Source organism: Mustela nivalis (assembly GCF_964662115.1).
Source record: "Mustela nivalis genome assembly, chromosome: 6".
Classification (NCBI taxonomy): Eukaryota; Metazoa; Chordata; class Mammalia; order Carnivora; family Mustelidae; genus Mustela; species Mustela nivalis.
Window position 1 is genome coordinate 56,956,308 of NC_139025.1, and position 12,867 is coordinate 56,969,174.

General features: G+C 35.8%; 1 long non-coding RNA gene across 1 annotated transcript in view; it reads left to right on the forward strand.

The window, feature by feature from the left end:
* The window catches only part of LOC309868215, a 143,574-nt gene extending 131,112 nt beyond the window's left edge, over nucleotides 1-12,462 (forward strand). Inside the window, exon 4 of the long non-coding RNA XR_014313573.1 lies at nucleotides 12,352-12,462. This is a non-coding gene — a long non-coding RNA (uncharacterized lncRNA). The remainder of the gene's footprint in view (nucleotides 1-12,351) is intronic.
* Nucleotides 12,463-12,867: the final 405 nt, after the last annotated feature.

The window sequence follows — 12,867 nt, forward strand, 5'->3', positions numbered from 1 at the left end:
ATGGGTTGTATATTTGTCAAAACTCATCAAACTCATCTGTAGCTTTTACTACATAATACATTAAATATATCTAAATTTAGTGGCTTAAAGCACAAACCAGTTATTATTTTTCATGATTCTGTGGGCAGAGCTGACTACATAATTTACAGGGTTTAGTGCAAATGGAAAATGTGGATTCCTTTCCACTGGGCGTGGTGCATAAACAATGAATTCTGGAACACTGAAAATAAATTTTTAAAAAAGGGGAAAAAACCTAATGGGATAGAGAAATTGTTAAAGATACTACATGTAAATTTTCCCTTTCTTTTTAGATGTTCTCTCTCGTGACCTGTCATGGTCATTTTTAAATTTTAAATTTAATGTCATTCTTCTTTGGCAGTGAATACTCACTAGTGTGAACTGGTATGAACCTCACAGGTGCTGGGAGACACATCTCATCTCATTGTGTGGCACGTGGGCATGGCTTATTGTCCACAAGATTCCTCTCCTGTCAGCTACCAGAGAAATTCAAGGTGTTCCTGCTAAAGATAAGGAAACCTATTTCCCCATACTATGGGCTTGCTACCCCCACCCCTGGCAGATAGATGACTCCCAAAGGATTGCAACCTGGAGCAAAGTTGAGGCAAAGTCCTGCCCACCTAGAAACTGCACGGCATTGTATCCAGAGCAGGGATGGCAGCTACCATGCCCCACCCTGAGATGCTGAAATATTATACACACTAGACCTAGCACTTGCACCCAAAACACTGAAGGCAGCAGTGGTCACTGGGCAGGAGCAGGTAGAGAAGGCTAGGCAGGAAAGGAAGGCAAGAAGGAGTTGCAAGCACTAAGAGAAAGAAGAAAAACTGTTGCTAATCTGCCCCTGGAAGGCCAGGAGGCTGTAGGTGGTAGGACTCTGTATGAACCACGAATTCCAACTCCTCCTGAATGCTCCATTGTCCCATGGGACTTTACTTACAAAACACAAATTCAAAGATACAATTATTAGGAATTTCAAGCCAACAACCACAAAATATTAAACCCCAAGAGTAAGATTCTTAACCTTTTACCATCACTGAGCTCTGTACAGTGACACACTCATGAAGCCATCTATCCACGTGTCACTGAGGAGGTTAGGATATGAATCAACTCAACCAATACTTGAGGTCAGCGGAGTCCTGGCTTGAACCAGACATCTAAGATGACCACGCTCACATATGTGGTAGTTGGTTAGGTTTCAGCCAGCGGGAAGGAGATGACTTGACCAACAAGTTGATCATCATTGCCTTCTCACTGCTGAGAATTTAAATTACTCCATTATATTGCTACCTCACCTAACAGCCTACAAACTCACAAGTCACTTCCTGATGTGACTTCCCATTTCCCAGCGATGAGCACTCTCTCTTGCACCCCAGCTCCTTCTCTTTGTGCAACTTTTAAGTAAGACCCTCTTCGAACTTGCCAAAAACGCACTCTATTCGGTTCTGATTGACATTCTGGCTTTAGCCCACAAAAGCCAAAAGCACTCCACCACTCTCAGATGCTCCTAAAGATGTACATCTGCCTATACCCTGCCCTGAACTTCTAAGTGGCCCCTGCAGGCAACCATGTACTTCCTCCAGGACCTGGGAGTAATAAACTTCTCTTTATTGAATTTTCCCCTGTGGTCTTTGTTGATCCAGATTTCACCATTTGACACCCTGGGGCTCTACTTAACAAATGTTAATTTAACAAAAGTCACAACTCTCACAGTTGTGGTTTGAGGATTCCCAAAAGCAATGAGCAAGTCAGTCCCAGGTGAAAGCACTTTTCAAAGCTCTACTTGTATCTCATGTTGCAATATCCCAAGGCCATCCCAGAGTCAACGCAGGACCAAATTTGCAAAAGGCTTGGTTACAGGGAGAGGGATCATTTGCAGTCATTTTTCCAATCTATATACTAAGCCCATTAAACTGTATACTTCAGATCTGTGCTTTTTCCATAAAGAAGTTATATAACAATAAAATCAATTAATTAAAAAAATGAAAACGATCTGGTAGAACAAAAAGTTCAACAGCCTCTGGGGGAGAAGGGAGTTACTTCTTTAGCTCAAAGGGGTTAATTTGGTTTCAAAATGACTCTTTTCTATTCTACGAGCTTTTATTTTTCTTTTGTTGTTTTCTTAGAGGTTCAGTTGCAAATTATTTTTATGTATAAATATATACACATATATATTCGTTTTAGCCAGCTTTTCCCCTGAAATTTGATTATATGTTGTGAAATGGCACACAGCTTATGACTCAATCTTACCATGATGTGTTCTTTCTGTCAAAAGTATATATATATGCAAATAAAATATGCATTTCCAATATGAAGTGCTCATATAAGTAATGTCAGTATCATTTCATGCTTAATTTAATGAATTTAACATAATTTAAATTTCAATGAATTACAGCATTTTATGAATGACTAAATTGCATTTGCCCCAGCCTGCAAGCCTTGTAAGTGATATACATATCCTATCTTTCTTGTGTGATATTTCTTTAAAATTATTATTCAGTTAAGCAAAGGGGATAATTAGGATTTCAATTATTTTAAGTTCCCAAATATTCTATTCAGTTCCAAACCATTTCAATTAGGACTATTTCCTTTGATAGAAAAAACATCCTTTCATAGATTCAAGTGGCTTGTCTTCAAGGCCATGCTTTCTTCCATTATATTATAGTCCTTTGTAAAACATAGTAACAAGGCCCTTTTTAAAGGTCATAAAATTATATCAAGAGCCACATTCTGTCAATTTTGTATTGCTGCTCCTAAAAGAAATTTGATCATACTTGCCACAATCCTCCTTTTATGAATTCCTGCTGACCAAAAATGAATTATATACCTAATTTTTAGGTCATAATGGCAGACACCTAAGTGCTCGGTGGCCTTGAGTTCTTGACATTTACAATTTGAAAGCTACTAGAATTTAACCCACTGCACATCATATTTTTCTCCTAATTATATATTTTTCTTTTCCATTTTTAAGCTTTCAAGTTGTCATATATGAGCCCTCTATTTATTTGTGCCTCAATTTCAGTGTGCTGTATGCATGTTTTATACATGTTTTAATCTTCTCTGTATCACTGAATTCGGCATTCCACCAAATAACTAACTGGAGGATATTAATTTTCTCTCCTAAAAGAAGCCAAATTTTGGAATCATGAATGTAGAGCGTACTTCTCTTTCTCTCTGGAAATCTGTTATTTTTGTTATTTTTCTTCTATCTATGTTTGGCTGCAGTTCATCAATTTTAGGAGGTATGCTCTCCACACTTTCATGCCTCTGATATTGAGCTGTGGCTTCAGGTGATGTCATCTTACAATTACTGCTGCAGTCACAACATAGTTGTCTTTGCCTCCATGTGTGCAAAAATTGATCATGTTGTCTTAATTTTGTCTCTTCGATTCCATTTTGAAACTGGAAGTTTAGGTTAATTGTCATGTAATCTCCAAACCAGATCACTATAGATTCAGCATTGCAACAGATAGTCATCTTGTATATAATATATACATATATGTATAAAATCCAAGCATGGAGGTATAAGTCTGATAATACTAAAGCAAGAAATTTTTACTGGAAAAGTGATGAAAATTCCCTATTCTCTTACAAAATGGCAACCGAGTGCTTCATATTAACTAAGAAAGGAAACTATCCATTTATTTGACAGAGAGAGATTACAAGTAGGCAGAGAAGCAGAGAGAGAGAGAGGAGGAAGCAGGCTCCCCACTGAGCAGAGAGCCCGATGCGGGACTCGATCCCAGGACCCTGAGATCATGACCTGAGCCGAAGGCAGCGGCTTAACCCACTGAGCCACCCAGGCGCCCCAGAAAGGAAACTATCAATGAGTAGATAGAGTTTTGCTGTATTTTATTTACTGAACTACAACAACAACATCAAAATGATTGTCCTTCACATCAGAATGAAACATCAGGGTCATTACAAATTATATTTTAATTATTTTAAAACAATAATAAATTTTAGAGTATATGTGTATCCCAGGGGAAGAACTTAATAGAGGAAAAGAAATTGGATATATAGAAAGAATAAAAAAGAGAATAATTGTAGAAAAGAAATTCTTGAGAAGGTGAGAGGTGATAAACTATGCATAGAAGTCAGAGCCCTGGCCTTAACTATGCAATTCTAGAGAGATTTTTCAAGGTTGATAAAAAGTGCAAGTAACATTCATTTGTTTAACTGTGTATTGAACATTTCTTTTCCTTCCTTTTTCTTTCTTTTCTTTCTTTCTTTCTTTCTTTCTTTCTTTCTTTCTTTCTTTCTTTCTTTCTTTCTTTCTTTCTTTCTTCTTTAATCCACTGAGCCACCCAGGCACCCCTTTCTTTCTTTTTTCTTTCTATGGAACATTTCTTATGTACAAAAAGACCTGTGCTGGGACACAGAAAGAGAATAGAACAGATACTTGTGCCAAATGAAGAAGCAAACTATTAGAAAAACTGTCAGCCTTGAAAAAATGTAATTAAACACTGTCATGGATTAAGTTGTAGTCTCCCAAAATTATGTGGATGTCCTAATCTCCCATACCTATGAATGTGACATTATTTGAAGAAAGAGTCTTTGTAGGTATAATTAAGTTGAAATCATATGGAATTAGAGTGGGTCCTCATGTAGAATGACTTAAGCCCTTAGAAGAGAAGAGGCAGAGGCAGAGGCACCAAAGAGAGGATAGCCACATAACAGTAGAGACAGATTTTGGAGCAATGAATCTACAAGCTAAGGAACACCAAGGATTGCAGGCAAATACCAGAAGCTACCAGAGACAATGACAGATTCTCTTTCTTCTCGCAGAGTTTCAGAGAAATCTTCATCCTGTAGACACACTGACTTCAGAACTCTAGGTTCCAGAACTGTGAGATAATAAATTTCTGTTGTTTTAAGCCACCTAGTAATTGGCACTGTAGAAAATTAATCAATACTTCTGTAAGTGATATGGAGAAAAAGTACAAGTGTGCAGGGAGAGTGTACATAGGAAACCCAAGAGATCTGTGGCTCACAAAAATTGCTTCTTGGAGCAATAGTGGACAGAAAGAATATTACAGGCAAATGAAGTGTGTATACAGGGGCTCTAATTAATAAATCGTTAAATGTAAGGAAGTTCTGGAAAGTACATGTGGTTAGAGCATAGTTATGTATGAATGGTGGTATGGCCTGAATGTTTGTGTTGCCTCCAAAATTTGTATTGATTACTAATCATCAAGGTATTAGAAGGTAGGGTCTTAGGAGGGTGATTAGATTATGGGGTGAAGTCCTCAAGAATGGGATTAGTGCTCTTATGAAAGAGATCCCAGAGAGGGTGCCTGGGTGGCTTAGCTGGCTAAGGCACCAGCTTTTGGTTTGGACTCAGACCATGATCTCAGGGTCCTAGGATCAACCCAGACTCCTAGTTTGGCTACGTGCTCAGCAGTGATGTCTGCTTGAGGATTCTCTCTCTGTCTCCTTCTGCTTCTTTCTTCTCTTGTGCACACACACCCTCTCTCTCAAATAAATAACCAAAGAAATATAAATAAATAAATAAATAAATAAATAAATAAATAAATAAAAGAGATCTCAGCGACCTCTGTTACCACTTTCACCATGTAAGGATATGGCAGGAAGACAGCAGTTGTCCCAAGAACCAAACCATGCTGGCCATCTGATCTTAGACTTCCACCTCCAGAACTACAGGAAATAAATTTATCTTGTTTATAAGTCACTCAGTCTTTGGCATTCTGTATAGCAGCCTCAATGGACCAAGACAAATGGCATTGTGATGTGAGGCAGAGTGTGTCCACATAATTCCCAATACATTGATTGTGCCATGGCAAACTAAGGGACGATTTTGAGGAGTGCATTTTCTCTTGTCTTTAACCCACTGAGCCACCCAGGCGCCCCCATTTTCTCTTGTCTTAACTATCTCTAGCACACTGCAATTTCATAATAAGTGTTTCATCCTACAAATAGATGTTAAAATAGAAAAAATATAGGAGATGACATGGTTAGAATTTGGGAAATAATTCTGACATTTTTAAAAAGGTATTCTATGGATTCAGGAAAGCTATCACAAACTATAAGAATAACAGACTGCAGGGGCAAATTTAAATTTTCCAATATCCATTTGGGCAGTCTATAGTACTCAAGGGATGGGAAATGAAAGTAAGAATTCTGATGTCATGGCATAAAGTTAATTAATTGTTTCTGCTGAGTTTGTTTGTATTCAAAACAATAAAAAAATTAAAAATATGTATTTTTGAAAAGCTGAAATGATGGATGAAAATCTAGGAGATGATTTATTTTAAGAAGGATTATGAAAGTTCTGATTTTTGAATTAATAAAATAATTTACTATTGGAAACCAGGCTTAATAGAATTCGTGAAAAATATGCTAATAATAAAAATTGAGACTCACAAATGATCAGCATACCTAATACATTCACTTAAAAACAAATAACCACAAATTGAAATAGCAGTTTATTTTACAAATACACTAATACATTAATGAATTCATCTTAATAATTTAACCCAGTGTTAGCATGGCTAGTGTTTAAAAAAAAAAAAAAGTCACCCTTTTTGTGGCAGAGAACGCACAGGTATTTAAGAGTCCAAGCAAAAAGCTGAATGACCCCTTGAAATAGAGGTATCCTCCAACTTGAACTGCTAGACCAAAAGGAACCACATCTACACCTGTGAGGAAGACTGTACATTGCCAGGAGCAGTCAGCAATCCCAGTACCAAAGGATGAAAGATTACTCCAAACTTTGCTGTCAAAGAGAGAAGGCAAGTGGGCCAACGTTCAGAGATGAAGACTCTTTGCTCTTTTTTGCTCCCACTTTTATTGGTCCTTCAGGATAATCACAAATCCTTATCACTGTTTCTCAAGCATGTGATGCGTGACAAGGGGTCTTACTGAAACTGGGATGATCTGTTTCTGGGAAAGAAACTACATGCTAATCTGCGTGTTCTACTAAGCATAGCCTAAGGGACAATGCATACATCTCTTAGATCACAGGGTGGCTGTTTGGGCTAAGAAAGCTTCAGGAAGGCAACTCTCTGCAGTATTCAGTTGGCAGAGTGGTGACGCAGGCCTGGGCATTCCAAAGGCCTACGCCCTTCTCCAAAACCTTCCTTCGCTGCACCCCACCCCCTCCCGCGGCCTCCGGGTCACATTTTAGCACCCCAGGTATTATGGCTGAGTTCACGCTCGACATTAACCCCAACAGTGCATCAGCCAGTAAACATGGATATTGAGCTCACTGAAGTGAAAAGATGTACATTTGAGTTGTTTTCTATGGGGAGCAGGTGGAAAGGACAGAGGTGTGTGCTCTGCAGGTCAAATCATGCCTGGAAGTGGATGAGAGCAAAACTATTAGCTTGTCCCCGTCCATATAGCATGCAGCTATAGGTTGAAAGCAGCTTGAAACAAAATGTCCCGGCCCCCTTGTAGCCATATGTTCGGAATGTAAAGGAATAAGAGTGGAAATGTCCTTCAGGAGAAAGCTTTTGAAGTGGTCATCGTGTCTCCTAAGTCCCAGCTTGCTAGAAACAGATGCCAAAGAGGGAGAAATTCAGTCCTTCATGACTGGTTGGATGACAGGGCCCCACAGAAATGGCTACTCATAAAAAAAAAAAAAAAAAAAAAATCGAATTTTTTACACCAGAAAAATTTCAGGTTAAATTTGTGTAAGTCTTGAGTTTTTCCCCAACTGATACATTGATAGAGTGCCATTAGTTAAACTAGTACAACTGTCTGGTGGGTAACTCCACAATAAGTTTCGTGATACTTAAAAAGTGTATCTACTTTTAATAGCTCTTAACTAAAGCAAAATATAGTTCTTCTTTAAGGGCTTACATATAGATTGTTCACAACACAGCTATTTACCCAAAAGAATAAGTTGGAAATAACACAATTGCCCTAAATTGGGGAATAATATCAAAATTACAATGCGTTCATATAAAATAATCCTCTGCAGCCAAGGAAACCATGCCTTAGAGTACTAAAGAATAACTTGTCAGTCATCAAAATATAATTTTAAAAAAGACAAGTGTTGTATAGTGTATGTTTCATTACCCTGAAGGAAAAGGGGACATCCATGAAAATTTTCAGCATCTGTGCCAGGTTGGGGATATTATGCATACATGCATTTTATATATCTATAAGATGAACATATTTTCTGTAAGTAGTGTGATCCAAAGAGTTCATTAAAATTTTTTTCTGTTTTAGTGCATCCAAATTTAATGTCGCTTATAAGTGCATATCGGCTTCTATAAGTCAAACCATAATCAAATTGAAAATGAGAACAGTTGGGTAGAAATGTTTCCAGTAATAACATAAATATTCAAGTGATCTGAATTGTTTATAAACAATTATATACTAGACACTTATTATCATCAGTAAATTCATGCTGATACTACTAAAATATAAAACAAAACAAATGAACAGCATTTCCTTAACACATAGTTAGAAGACATATTTTTTAATAAGAAACAAAATCTTGCGGCACCTGGGTGGCTCAGTCAGTAAAGTATCCAACTCTTGATCTCAGCTGAAGTCTTGATCTGAAGATGGTGAGTTCAAGCCCCATGTTGGTCTCCATGCTGGACAAAGACTCTACTACAAAAAAAAAAAAAAAAAAAAAATCTTGAGCGACCACAAAGGGAAATGCGTTTTATAAAATGCATCGCTTCAAAGGCCTCCTAAACTAATTCACAAAATATCAAAGAATACATTTAAGCCAGAGGAAAAAAAAAAAAAAACGCAAAATGCGTGTGGTTTTACCAAGATAAGACTTTCTATCCCTGTGTGAAATATCTGTACAATGCAAACTGACTCTTCCTTTGGGCAAGTCATTATCTCCATACTATTTGATTTCCAAAAGTATTTATTTTCCTCTTTGATTAGATTTTTAAAGACAATTCTCAGCAGTCCCTAGACTTGCTTACAGTTAGCACAGTGCTTATCACATAGTAGCGGTTCAGTATTTATTATATCAATAAAAATAGTAATTAGTGCCATTATAAAAAATTCAGCTAAATCTTCAAAATTAGTGAGAGGTGTATTTTTCCACCTTGTAACTAAAGTCATGTTATATGCAATCATACATTAAAAAGTGCATATTTTTTAAGAGTTCAATACATTTTAGCTTCCACTATAACTACTATGGTTATAATTTCTATAGGGCAAGAGTGATGTAATCAGAGACATCTGATTGTAGACAGTTCTACAGATGGTAGATAATTTGACCACACACTAAAGGGCCAGAGGGTAGAAGGAAAAATTAGCATTTAGAAATAGAACAGCATCTTGGTGAATGATAATCATGTGCTTGGGAAAGTTTGCAGCATCCCAGAAAGTAGAGACTGTAAGTCCTCTAAAAGCGGGGACTATGTCCTATGTACTTCTAGAACTCTGCACTTCTAGTTCCTATGTCAGCAATCTTTACAGAGTAAGTGTAACATAAATTTTTGTTAATACCAATAAATAAATGCCATTCAACAATTATATAGCTCAAGCAAACTTGAACTATACAATATAAATCTTTCAAATATAGTTAATCACTTGTAATCTTATCAAAATTTCAAATAATTTTAGTGAAGTAGCACTTAAATTCAATTTTATGTAGACTTCTTATAAATTGGATCCTTCTAAACATTTCATATTTTTCTTTTCATCGTAGCTTGAGAGGTATTGATTTAGAGAAGCTTCACTGACAGCATAATAAAAGAATGTTCAATTTAATAGACTGAAACCAGATTTTAATTATATTTCTTTTTGCTTAGCTCTAAAAAAATAATAATAAAACAGGGGATATCAATGAATAAGTATTTATGTGTATATTTTTTTGTGTGTATATTTTTAATAAAAGCAAATTATAACATCTGTAGCTCTCTTAATATTTTAATTATGCTTTTATAATATAGATTGATATTCATATCAAAATAAATAAATGTAAACACACATGATTACATGAAGGAAAAATGACACAGAATTTGTGAACTGGGGCTTGGTCACAGTTATGCTTGTATGAAATATTAGCTACATAAGTTACATAACAGTTATATAAGTATAAAAAATATTTCCTCTTGAACAAAAGCTCCTCAAATATTTCTTCAACTAGATTGAATAGTCCTTGGAGCTAGATAAATGTCATACGACTCTGAATCATTTACAGTATTGATGACTGACTAATATAAATAATAAGTACCATTAAATGCCTGTTGTTTTTAATTGGTGTAAACCTAATCTTTACTAGAACTAAAGACATATGAAACTCAACTGTAAATGTGATACAGAACTCTTGTTCTTAACCTAGCCAGAATTTATCAGACAAGGCAGAGGTTTTATGTAGATAATGGATATAAACTGTGTTCTTAAATATTTGTGTTTGTTCACATAAAAAAAATAACAGTCATTTGTGATTTATGTATCTGGTACTTTCAAAAGTTGGTTAAATAATCATGCAACTAAAACCAGCTAAAAGAGCAAAGGATTTCAAAAGACCTTTTTTCTATTCCTTAAATCAAGATTCTTGTTCGGTTACTTTTTTCTTGTATCAATTATTCTTTCCTCTCCATATCAGTTTCAACCACAAACTGGCTTTCCTCAAAGAAGCAAATGGTTTCAGGAGATTCAGACTTCAAGTTACATATCACATCATGAAAAAAGAAAACTCTGTTTCAGTGTTCACAGCAAGTTACCTAAAATTCAAGTACATTGAAGCAAACCTGAATCACTTCCTGTGCCTAAGCCAATGTCACACAAACATCATTTTTCTAGGCTTGGAATATAGGAACAAATCAATGGTGGCAAGAAGCATAGGATTGTCACAAATGGTTTAAATAATAAAAGGAATAGCCATGTCTATTCAAATCCCGTGCTTACACAATAGGAGAAGTGTGGAAAGAATGTTACAGAGAAACCACAATATCCACAACAGCATTCAGAAGTAACAGGTAAGATAATGGGAAGACTCTAGTGTGTGTATATATACAAATATAGTTATTTAATGAAGAACACTGCAGAGCTAGCAGATTTCAGAATTAATATTGGTGAAGTAATTATGCCCTGTTTTTATGGATCCATATTATTGCCATGATGTAGCCTCCACTGACTAAAACATATAATGTGATTATATGGTTGGGGGAAGTTGGGGACTACTTTAATGGGAGGAAGAATTGTCAAGATACTAGAAAGCATCACTCTGTTCTCACTCTACTTTTAATATCTGTTCTTATTGTTAAGCAATTATTAGCATTTTAAGAGTGATATTTTACTACTGTACAGTAAAATTTTCTGAGTATGATTTGCTCAATGAAAATTACGTGACATTTATGAGGAAAATAACATTTTCAACATCAATATTATTATTTAATTCTTATTCTATATGCAACTTACTTTTATTTTCATCTTCAGAATTTCCTTTCATTGAGAAGCTATGCAATACAAGATTTATGCCCTATAATCCTGGTCTCATTGTTTTATCACATAAAATCAAAAAATAAAGGTAATTCCTAAAAAAGTCATCTTCTTTAGAAAATGTTACACAGGAAAAAATGTTACATGGTTCATAGAATTGAAATTGATACCAATAATGATAAACAGTTGTCTGATTAGCAGTTGTGTGAGAAGAGCATAAATACCAAGATATCTTACTAGGCTGGTTTTGTTTTGTTTTGTTTTTAAGATTTTACTTTTAAGTAATCACTACACCTAAAGTGGTACTGGAACTTAACAACCCCAAGATCAATACTCTGATGCTTTACTAACTGAGCCAGCCAGGCACCCCTGAATAGGTTTATAATGCAAACTATTTAACTATAAAAATGAAATGATTGGGAGCATATATCAGTTACTCTCTCTTTCAAGTTTCACTTCCATTGATAATTCTAGTAAATGAACTGACTAGTGAATTATTAATTAAAAAAAAATGTAGCAATAGAAACTGTCTTCAAGGAAGTTCAGGCATTAGACTTACTAAAACAAGCTTTACATCAGCTTTTAAAAATGTCTTATTGTTGTGGTTTTGATTTGTATTTCCCTGATGCCGAGTGATATGGAGCACTTTTTCATGTGTCTGTTGGCCATCTGGATGTCTTCTTTGTAGAAATGTCTGTTCATGTCCTCTGCCCATTTCTTGATTGGATTATTTGTTCTTTGGGTATTGAGTTTGCTAAATTCTTTATAGATTCTGGACACTAGTGCTTTATCTGATATGTCGTTTGCAAATATCTTCTCCCATTCTGTCAGTTGTCTTTTGATTTTGTTAACTGTTTCCTTTGCTGTGCAAAAGCTTTTGAACTTGATGAAATCCCAATAGTTCATTTTTGCCCTTGCTTCCCTTGCCTTTGGCGTTGTTCCTAGGAAGATATTGCTGCGGCTGAGGTCGAAGAGGTTGCTGCCTGTGTTCTCCTCAAGGATTTTGATGGATTCCTTTTGGAGACAAACTATAAGTGACTCTTAATCTCACAAAACAAACTGAGGGTTGCTGGGGGGAGGGGGTTTGGGAGAAGGGGGTGGGATTATGGACATTGGGGAGGGTATGTGCTTTGGTGAGTGCTGTGAAGTGTGTAAACCTGGTGATTCACAGACCTGTACCCCTGGGGATAAAAATATATGTTTATAAAAAATAAAAAATTTTAAAAAAAGTCTTATTGTTTTAGTTAGGACTTCTAGTTCAGTGTTGAAAGGGAGTGATGAAAGGGGACATCCCTGCCTTGTTGATCTTAGTGGGAAATGTTTGAGTTTCTCACCATTAAGTATGATGTTAGCTGTAGGATTTTTGATAGATATATTTTTTTATCATATTGAGGGAGTTCATTTGTATTCCTACTACATTTGTTTTTGTGCCTGGATTGTGGATGTTCTCAAATGTTCTTT